This window comes from Rutidosis leptorrhynchoides, chromosome 11 (assembly GCF_046630445.1).
Source record: "Rutidosis leptorrhynchoides isolate AG116_Rl617_1_P2 chromosome 11, CSIRO_AGI_Rlap_v1, whole genome shotgun sequence".
Taxonomy (NCBI): Eukaryota; Viridiplantae; Streptophyta; class Magnoliopsida; order Asterales; family Asteraceae; genus Rutidosis; species Rutidosis leptorrhynchoides.
In genome coordinates this window covers 148,247,909-148,258,759 of record NC_092343.1, presented here as the reverse complement: position 1 = coordinate 148,258,759, position 10,851 = coordinate 148,247,909, and positions in this window count along the sequence as shown.

Genomic DNA, 10,851 nt, shown 5'->3' with positions numbered 1-10,851 from the left:
ATGCATATATAAGAATATCCCCATCATTCCGGGACACCCTTCGGATATGATATAAATTTCGAAGTACTAAAGCATCCGGTACTTTGGATGGGGTTTGTTAGGCCCAATAGATCTATCTTTAGGATTCGTGTCAATTAGGGTGTCTGTACCCTAATTCTTAGATTACCAGACTTAATAAAAAGGGGCATATTCGATTTCGATAATTCAACCATAGAATGTAGTTTCATGTACTTGTGTCTATTTTGTAAATTATTTATAAAACCTGCATGTATTCTCATCCCAAAAATATTAGATTTTAAAAGTGGGACTATAACTCACTTTCACAGATTTTTACTTCGTCGGGAAGTAAGACTTGGCCACTGGTTGATTCACGAACCTATAACAATATATACATGTATATCAAAGTATGTTCAAAATATATTTACAACACTTTTAATATATTTTGATGTTTTAAGTTTATTAAGTCAGCTGTCCTCGTTAATAACCTACAACTAGTTGTCCACAGTTAGATGTACAGAAATAAATCGATAAATATTATCTTGAATCAATCCACGACCCAGTGTATACGTATCTCAGTATTGATCACAACTCAAACTATATATATTTTGGAATCAACCTCAACCCTGTATAGCTAACTCCAACATTCACATATAGAGTGTCTATGGTTGTTCCGAAATATATATAGATGTGTCGACATGATAGGTTGAAACATTGTATACGTGTCTATGGTATCTCAAGATTACATAATATACAATACAAGTTGATTAAGTTATGGTTGGAATAGATTTGTTACCAATTTTCACGTAGCTAAAATGAGAAAAATTATCCAATCTTGTTTTACCCATAATTTCTTCATTTTAAATCCGTTTTGAGTGAATCAAATTGCTATGGTTTCATATTGAACTCTATTTTATGAATCTAAACAGAAAAAGTATAGGTTTATAGTCGGAAAAATAAGTTACAAGTCGTTTTTGTAAAGGTAGTAATTTCAGTCGAAAGAACGACGTCTAGATGACCATTTTAGAAAACATACTTCCACTTTGAGTTTAACCATAATTTTTGGATATAGTTTCATGTTCATAATAAAAATCATTTTCTCAGAATAACAACTTTTAAATCAAAGTTTATCATAGTTTTTAATTAACTAACCCAAAACAGCCCGCGGTGTTACTACGACGGCGTAAATCCGGTTTTACGGTGTTTTTCGTGTTTCCAGGTTTTAAATCATTAAGTTAGCATATCATATAGATATAGAACATGTGTTTAGTTGATTTTAAAAGTCAAGTTAGAAGGATTAACTTTTGTTTGCGAACAAGTTTAGAATTAACTAAACTATGTTCTAGTGATTACAAGTTTAAACCTTCGAATAAGATAGCTTTATATGTATGAATCGAATGATGTTATGAACATCATTACTACCTTAAGTTCCTTGGATAAACCTACTGGAAAATAGAAAAATGGATCTAGCTTCAATGGATCCTTGGATGGCTCGAAGTTCTTGAAGCAGAATCATGACACGAAAACAAGTTCAAGTAAGATCATCACTTGAAATAAGATTGTTATAGTTATAGAAATTGAACCAAAGTTTGAATATGATTATTACCTTGTATTAGAATGATAACCTACTGTAAGAAACAAAGATTTCTTGAGGTTGGATGATCACCTTACAAGATTGGAAGTGAGCTATCAAACTTGAAAGTATTCTTGATTTTATGAAACTAGAACTTTTGGAATTTATGAAGGACACTTAGAACTTGAAGATAGAACTTGAGAGAGATCAATTATATGAAGAAAATTGAAGAATGAAAGTGTTTGTAGGTGTTTTTGGTCGTTGGTGTATGGATTAGATATAAAGGATATGTAATTTTGTTTTCATGTAAATAAGTCATGAATGATTACTCATATTTTTGTAATTTTATGAGATATTTCATGCTAGTTGCCAAATGATGGTTCCCACATGTGTTAGGTGACTCACATGGGCTGCTAAGAGCTGATCATTGGAGTGTATATACCAATAGTACATACATCTAAAAGCTGTGTATTGTACGAGTACGAATACGGGTGCATACGAGTAGAATTGTTGATGAAACTGAACGAGGATGTAATTGTAAGTATTTTTGTTAAGTAGAAGTATTTTGATAAGTGTATTGAAGTCTTTCAAAAGTGTATAAATACATATTAAAACACTACATGTATATACATTTTAACTGAGTCGTTAAGTCATCGTTAGTCGTTACATGTAAGTGTTGTTTTGAAACCTTTAGGTTAACGATCTTGTTAAATGTTGTTAACCCAATGTTTATAATATCAAATGAGATTTTAAATTATTATATTATCATGATATTATCATGTATGAATATCTCTTAATATGATATATATACATTAAATGTCTTTACAACGATAATCGTTACATATATGTCTCGTTTAAAAATCATTAAGTTAGTAGTCTTGTTTTTACATATGTAGTTCATTGTTAATATACTTAATGATATATTTACTTATCATAGTATCATGTTAACTATATATATATCCATATATATGTCATCATATAGTTTTTACAAGTTTTAACGTTTGTGAATCACCGGTCAACTTGGGTGGTCAATTGTCTATATGAAACATATTTCAATTAATCAAGTTTTAACAAGTTTGATTGCTTAACATGTTGGAAACATTTAATAATGTAAATATCAATCTCAATTAATATATATAAACATGGAAAAGTTCGGGTCACTACATACTACATCAAATTCTAGATTTTATTTATCCGCTCGTCTGAACCGACAATCACCCCGGTGTAATAGAAGAAGTCAACGCGCTTCGCTCGAGTAGTGGCTTTAGAGAATATGGTGCAAGGGTTACAAACACCAACAACAGCACTAGCAGCATAACCAGTACCACCATCAGCAACACCAACAGTACCATCACCACCACCAACAGTAACATCCGCATCTCACACTTCAACATCACAACCTATATCCCACGAGTACCAATGACATACACTCTATAGATACCAAGGAATACCAACAACAACAAACGATGAAGTATTGATTCATAACTTCACTGGAGAAACATTTTGCGACGATTATGTAGTCTCTAAAGTCTTAGAGATTATCTATTCTAGCCCTAACCATAAATTAGATGAGTGAACCCAAATGATAGAAGGAAGAGTAGAAACCCTGACAAGAATGATGTGTGGTTTACAAGCTAGACTTGATTTACCAACAACATCAACAGTACCATGAACATCACCAGTACAGTCAGTGCCATCAGCGTTGTCAGAATCAGCAGCACCTATAACATCACAAACTCCGTCAGTTCAAGAATCACCGTGGACATCATTATAAATCAACAAGAAGTATGTCATATCAATGAGTTATGAAGTATTAACTCATTTCCACTGAAGGATTTATATGTATATCTTATATATATAAATTTTTAGACCATAATAAATATTTTCGTACTAAGCTATTATGTGTGAATCTTAACTACTCGGTTAATTCATATTACTAATATGCAATAATGTACGTCCTTCGTCCACAACTTAACCATCATTAACTACAATCTCTGCCTCAATTCAATAAATCCCAATTCATAATAAATCAAATGAATTATTCAAATATAAGTTTGATTTTTCACTTTCATCGTCGATGTACTCGAAACTTTTCAAATAACATTATTCGTACCTTGCGAAATTCACAAGAATTCCACAAACACCAACAAATAACGAAGTATTAATTCATAATTTCAATTTTATTGAATAAATACTCCGTAAAAGTTATGTAATTTCTAAAGTCTTTAGGGATTATTCAGTTCTAGTTTCAACCGTAAATCAAATGAGTTTAATTTAATATTAACTCATTAAATCTATGTTACATCTGAAGAAAATATGCACATATATATTTTCATAAAGACTGTAATAAAATTCTGTTGTACAAAATATTAATTGTGAAATTTTTTTTTAACGGGTAGGTAATACCCGAGAGATATATAAATTCACAATTAATATGTTACATTTTTCGAATTTGATTAAGCAAATCATCAACTATACTCCCAAAATCTCACAACAATATACATTCTTGTATAGAAATCAAAACAACCATTCTCACCCAAATTTGATTACGCATTCTGATTTTGACAAATCAAAATCCAAGTCATGATTTAACAGAAGACATCACTCTTAGATTCCTACATCTTTCAAAGCTATACTTTGACTTCAAAACTGTGTTAGAACATCATATGTATATTAACGATTACAAACTGTGTTCAAACTCTTCGAAGTTTTCGAAGACACTTCAAACAATGAACAATCGAGATGATGATCCAACTACATATTACCCACATTTATGTACCTAAAAAGCTCTCAAAGCCAAAGTCATAGTTCGACGCGTATCCGTGTCAGACCCTTTGGCATTTATTAGCTAAAATGACCTTTCAATTCCTTTTCAAAGTAGACAGTCTTATTATAACCTCGATAGATACGTTGCCCTTTCGTCATCGTTACTGGGGACCTTTCATATCTCGCCACCTTAGCAATAAACTTACCAACAACTTCAATTATCTTTGACTTTTCAAAAAATCATTATATTTATTGAAATCACATCATTTACTCATTCGCATCTTGTAACGAGAATTGTCATACGAATCATCGGAAAACAGTAACCAGTATTTTGAAATCTCGCAGCATGTCTACGCCAACAGTTATATGTGTACGTAAAACGTCTATCTCCTGGACTTACATACTTTGAATGTGAAGTTCTGAAAAATATTTTGAACTGCAAACTAGTTCTTGAAATGCTGACGAAGCATCAAAAACTGTAAACGATCTTAACAGTAAAAAGTTTTATGACAAAGAATAATAAGGTGGTAAAGCTGAGAAAAAGAGAAGGTTTAGAACTGGAAAACGGATTGAACAGACTATGAAGGAGGCTGTGGACAAATCACAAAGACTAAATCTGCCTTCAAAGAATCCAAATGATTCAGTGCCTGCTAAAGTCATTAACGAATACCTTACTCTTTATTCTAAACCTTTACAGACAAATCTTCATCATCATCCATCAATATTAGAAATTCTAAGATATTATCATATCTTTCATTATAAATATCAGCGATATTTCTGAAGATATTTTCACAACTAATCTTATCTGAAGTCATTTATCTCTTTGCGCTATCAGTGTTACATCATATAAGAAACTATTAGTTTCTATATTCTATAAACTTTCGAGTTTAAATTATGAATGTTTTGAAGTAGTGTTGGGAACTGAAGCATGAGTTAGTATAATATAATGACACTTGATCAACGTGATTATATTAAAGTAAGTCATGCTAAGTTTCTAATGGGACATGACGATTCACAGACCATGCCGTCATCATGTTCCATGTTACACGACTCTTGTATTCTATTTAATCTCTAAAAATATCAAGAATATATTTTCTTGATGATTCGGTCTTTTCAGGGTATTCTGGTAAATTAACAAATCAAGATCGTGCCATTACCATTTCCTTCTTAGAACATTAACTATGTTCATTCTGAAATTCATATCTGCGAATACTGGACCATTACAAACGTTGCTTAATCGCAAGAAGAAGAAACGAAAGGACAAAACTCCAAAATAGAAATTGGAGTATAAATCGCAGCAAATAGAAGGGAGCATTAACTATGGATGTCAATGATTATAGAAGACAAAAGCAGGGGCTTTGAAATATAAGGGAAGATATAAAACTCAACAACCACCCAAAAATTATAAACCGTATATATCGATGCATATAGCAATATAAAGACACGGAAGAACTAAAAACACTATAAAACCGAGAGTATAGTAGAAGTAAATAGATTCTTCCGGAGGCAGATGAAAAAGAAGAATGCCAGATATGAAAGTGAGGAGTATATCGAGAATCAGTACTGGATGAAGCATATTGACAAATACTTTAAAATATGAGTTGAGGGAGAAAGAATAGAAGGTGTGAGTTGTAAGGAAACGAAGGAGGTGGATTTATAGTGAAATACCCGACAGAGAAATCAAGATGGATTATCGTATTAATTCGAAGAGAATCATAATCTCCTTAATCACCGAAGCATCAAATCCAACATAGATTACAAAGATTTTCTTTAAATTCGGAGATCAATTGTGATGACGTCAAAAGATATGACGAATCACTATAATCTTATTTCCTTCATTTACGATAACTTCCCTCATACGCTTCGAGTAATCGAATTATTTTATCCATACTTCTTAGACATGATAAAACTTCATAATCGTTACGTCATAATAACATTCTCATTGTTAGCCATAACGACCTCTATCAAATTTCGGGGACGAAATTTCTTTAACGGGTTGGTACTGTGACGACCCGAAAATTTCCGACTAAATTTAAACTTTATCTTTATATTATTCTGACTCGATAAGAAATGTTTGTTAAGTTAAATCTCAAGGATTTTAAATTATGTTTATACATTCATTTAAACCTCGACCAAATTCCAATGATTCACGAACCATTAAATGAACATATATGAATATGTATGTATATGTGTATATGTTATAAATTGAAAATGTCAACAAAGTATTTAAACGTATAATGCTTTATATGAACGTATTTGTTTCAATATGATTATCGACGAAATTAAAAAAAAATATATTAAATGATTGAATTATCAGAAACATTGAATTATGATTACAAGTCTCTGTTGAGAGGTCCACTATGATTTGAGAAAATCTATTCCTCTTAACGATATTCGGAATAATTTGTAAAGCTATTTATAAATAAAAATAAAAAGTGTCATTTACGAAAGTTAGAAAAAAGATAGTGGAGAATTGGTTTCCATAATATTCTATTAATCTATTTTCAAACGTACAAAAACGTTTTCAGTTTAAAAAGAACTTTATTATTAAAACGTATATAACTTTTATAAATATCTAGAATCGCTTTTGACAACTCATTACTTAACCAGTATGATAAATATAACGATATTTATATTTTATTTTATTAAATATATATAACGATTTAAATTAATATTATATATATTTATACGCGTATTATACATACATAGTTTTTATACTTTTACTATACTTTAACTTTACCTTTACTTTACTTTTACTTTACTTTAACTTTAATAATTCACTTTAATAATTCATACTTTAATAATTCACTTTAATAATTCATACTTTAATAATTCACTTTAATAATTCATACTTTAATAATTCTCTTTAATAATTCATACTTTAATAATTCACTTTAATAATTCAAAAATCTATTATAAATAGAATTTAATAGGTTTCATTATTTCATAGAAACTTGAAAATATATTTCTCTAAACTCTCTCAATCGATTTATATATATATATATATATATATATATATATATATATATATATATATATATATATATATATATATTTGCTCTGTATTATTTCAAGATATTATTAGTATACATAAAATATTACGACGGAGTGATGTCCGAGTGATTTCAAAATAGTTTTTTGAATGAGTCGAAGCTAAGGAAATTATGGGTTATAGCTATGGAGGTGATGGGTATGGTTCATGGGTATGCTCGTGAGGTCAATCTAGTGTTTATCATCTCCGTTGCGTCTACGTACTTTCCTGCAATATTGAATCTCAATATTGATACGTTCGTGAATCCGAGGCCAACCTTGCACTTGTTAAATGACGTTATATGTATTTTTACTATGAAATACAGTATGGTGAGTTTCATTTGCTCCCTTTTATATATATTTTTGGGACTGAGAATACATGCGCTGTTTTTATAAATATTTTACGAAATAGGCACAAGTACTAAAACTAATTCTACGTGGGTTTAAACCAAAAATATACCCTTAGCTTGGTAACATTAAACTACTTGTCTATGTACGGTAGGCGCGAATCCTAAAGATAGATCTATTAGGCCTGACAAACCCCATCCTGAATATGGGATGTTTTAGTACTTCGAAGTTATTTTAAACACACCTGATCTGGTGTACTTCAGAGGGTAAAACATGAACGTTAAGGCTTGTTACCGGGTGCCTACAACTTATAGAATACTTTTATACACTTGCGAGTGTACATATATTTATAAACGGAAATCTTGTGGTCTATTAATATATTGAAATGATTGTTATGATAAACCTATGAACTCACCAACTTTTTGGTTGACACTTTAAAGCATGTTTATTCTCAGGTATTAAAGAAATCTTTCGCTGTGCATTAGCTCATTTTAAGGATATTACTTGGAGTCATTCATGGCATATTTTGAAAGACGTTGCATTCGAGTCATTGAGTTCATCAAGATTATTATTATGTCAATTATAGTTGGATGTATTATGAAATGGTGTGCATGCCATCAACTTTCGTTGTAAAGAAAGTTTGTCTTTTAAAAACGAATGCAATGTTTGTAAAATGTATCATATAGAGGTCAAATACCTCGCGATGTAATCAACTATTGTGAATCGTTTATAATGTATATGAACGGGTCCTTTCATAAACCTACTGGAAAAGAGACAAATGGATCTAGCTTCAAAGGATCTTGGATGGCTTGAAAGTTCTTGAAGTAGAATCATGACACGAAAACAAGTTCAAGTAAGATTTCCACTCGAAATAAGATTGTTATAGTTATAGAAATTGAATCAAAGTTTGAATATGAGTATTACCTTATATTAGAAAGATATCTTACTGTAAATAAGAAAGATTTCTTGAGGTTGGATGATCACTCTACAAGATTGGAAGTAAGCTAGCAAACTTGGAAGTATTCTTGATTTTATGAAACTAGAACTTGTAGAATTTATGAAAAACACTTAGAACTTAAAGATAGAACTTGAGAGAGATCAATTAGATGAAGAAAATTGAAGAATGAAAGTGTTTGTAGGTGTTTTTAGTCGTTGGTGTATGGATTAGATATAAAGGATATGTAATTTTGTTTTCATGTAAATAAGTCATGAATGATTACTCATATTTTTGTAATTTTATGAGATATTTCATGCTAGTTGCCAAATGATGGTTCCCACATGTGTTAGGTGACTCACATGGGCTGCTAAAAGCTGATCATTGGAGTGTATATACCAATAGTACATACATCTAAAAGCTGTGTATTGTACGAGTACGAATACGGGTGCATACGAGTAGAATTGTTGATGAAACTGAACGAGGATGTAATTGTAAGCATTTTTGTTAAGTAGAAGTATTTTGATAAGTGTCTTGAAGTCTTTCAAAAGTGTATGAATACATATTAAAACACTACATGTATATACATTTTAACTGAGTCGTTAAGTCATCGTTAGTCGTTACATGCAAGTGTTGTTTTGAAACCTTTAGGTTAACGATCTTGTTAAATGTTGTTAACCCAATGTTTATAATATCAAATGAGATTTTAAATTATTATATTATCATGATATTATGATGTATGAATATCTCTTAATATGATATATATACATTAAATGTCGTTACAACGATAATCGTTACATATATGTCTCGTTTCAAAATCATTAAGTTAGTAGTCTTGTTTTTACATATGTAGTTCATTGTTAATATACTTAATGATATGTTTACTTATCATAATATCATGTTAACTATATATATATATATCCATATATATGTCATCATATAGTTTTTACAAGTTTTAACGTTCGTGAATCACCGGTCAACTTGGGTGGTCAATTGTCTATATGAAACCTATTTCAATTAATCAAGTCTTAACAAGTTTGATTGCTTAACATGTTGGAAACACTTAATCATTTAAATAACAATTTCATTTGATATATATATATATAAACATGGAAAAGTTCGGGTCACTACATTGACTGCATGCGATTTTTTGTTGTTGTAAATATTAAGAACATTTGGGATTTAACTGTTGGCACAGAACTGCTAGTGGAACAGCCCAAAGAGTACACATTTGAGACCGCATTGACTGATTTGACTGTGAGTGATAGCTATTAAACGTGCGTTATTACTCACAATCAAATCAGCCAATGCCGTCTCAAATGTGTACTCTTCGGGTAGTTCCACTAGCATTTTCGTACCAACAGTTAAATCCCAAATGTTCTTAATATTTACAATCAAAAAAATTACATGCAGTCAACACACATCAGTGATTCAAATATAGCATCTGCAGGAGTTCGATAATTATCTTCCTCAATCAGTTCCCTATTGCCATTATAGCATCTGCAAGAGTTCGATTATTATCTTCCACAGTTATCTTTCTCAATTAGTTCCCAGTTGCAGTAAATCTAAGTTTGTAGTAGTTAGGTCATTGATGATGTACATTATAGTCGTTCGTTTCGGATATATAACCTATAGCCTGTAAAGATCAATTTCGCACCATTAATACTTGACCAACCGTTATATTTATACGTTTTTCAAACATAGAGTATAGCCGCGTAGCGCGTACCTTCAATCTTGTTAGATTCACAAAGTAAACAAGTAAACAACTATTTCTTCTACCATGATGAAGTTGTTAGGAATCTTACAAAAATAATATGGAGTATTATAATTTGATGGTCGGCAAACATAATATTATTTTATTTGGTTATAGCTAAGTTTTTTTAAAATATATGTAAAAATCATAGTTGATTGAGTTAAATAAACTATACTAAAATAGTAAAATCTCTATTATGAGAACTAATATGATATAGAATAAACTAAAAAATTATAATTGAAGATTAAGCTCGATAAAATAATGAGAGAAACAATCTGTTTCGATTAATATGACTAAAGATGCATATCTTAATTGATTATCACATTTGTATTAAACACAAATCAGTTCAACAATTTAAATGGCAAAATATGATTTAAGTTGCTATAAATTTGTTTTATAATGATAAAATAAATAAAGATTTAAGAACAAAAATTATAATAAGTTCAAACC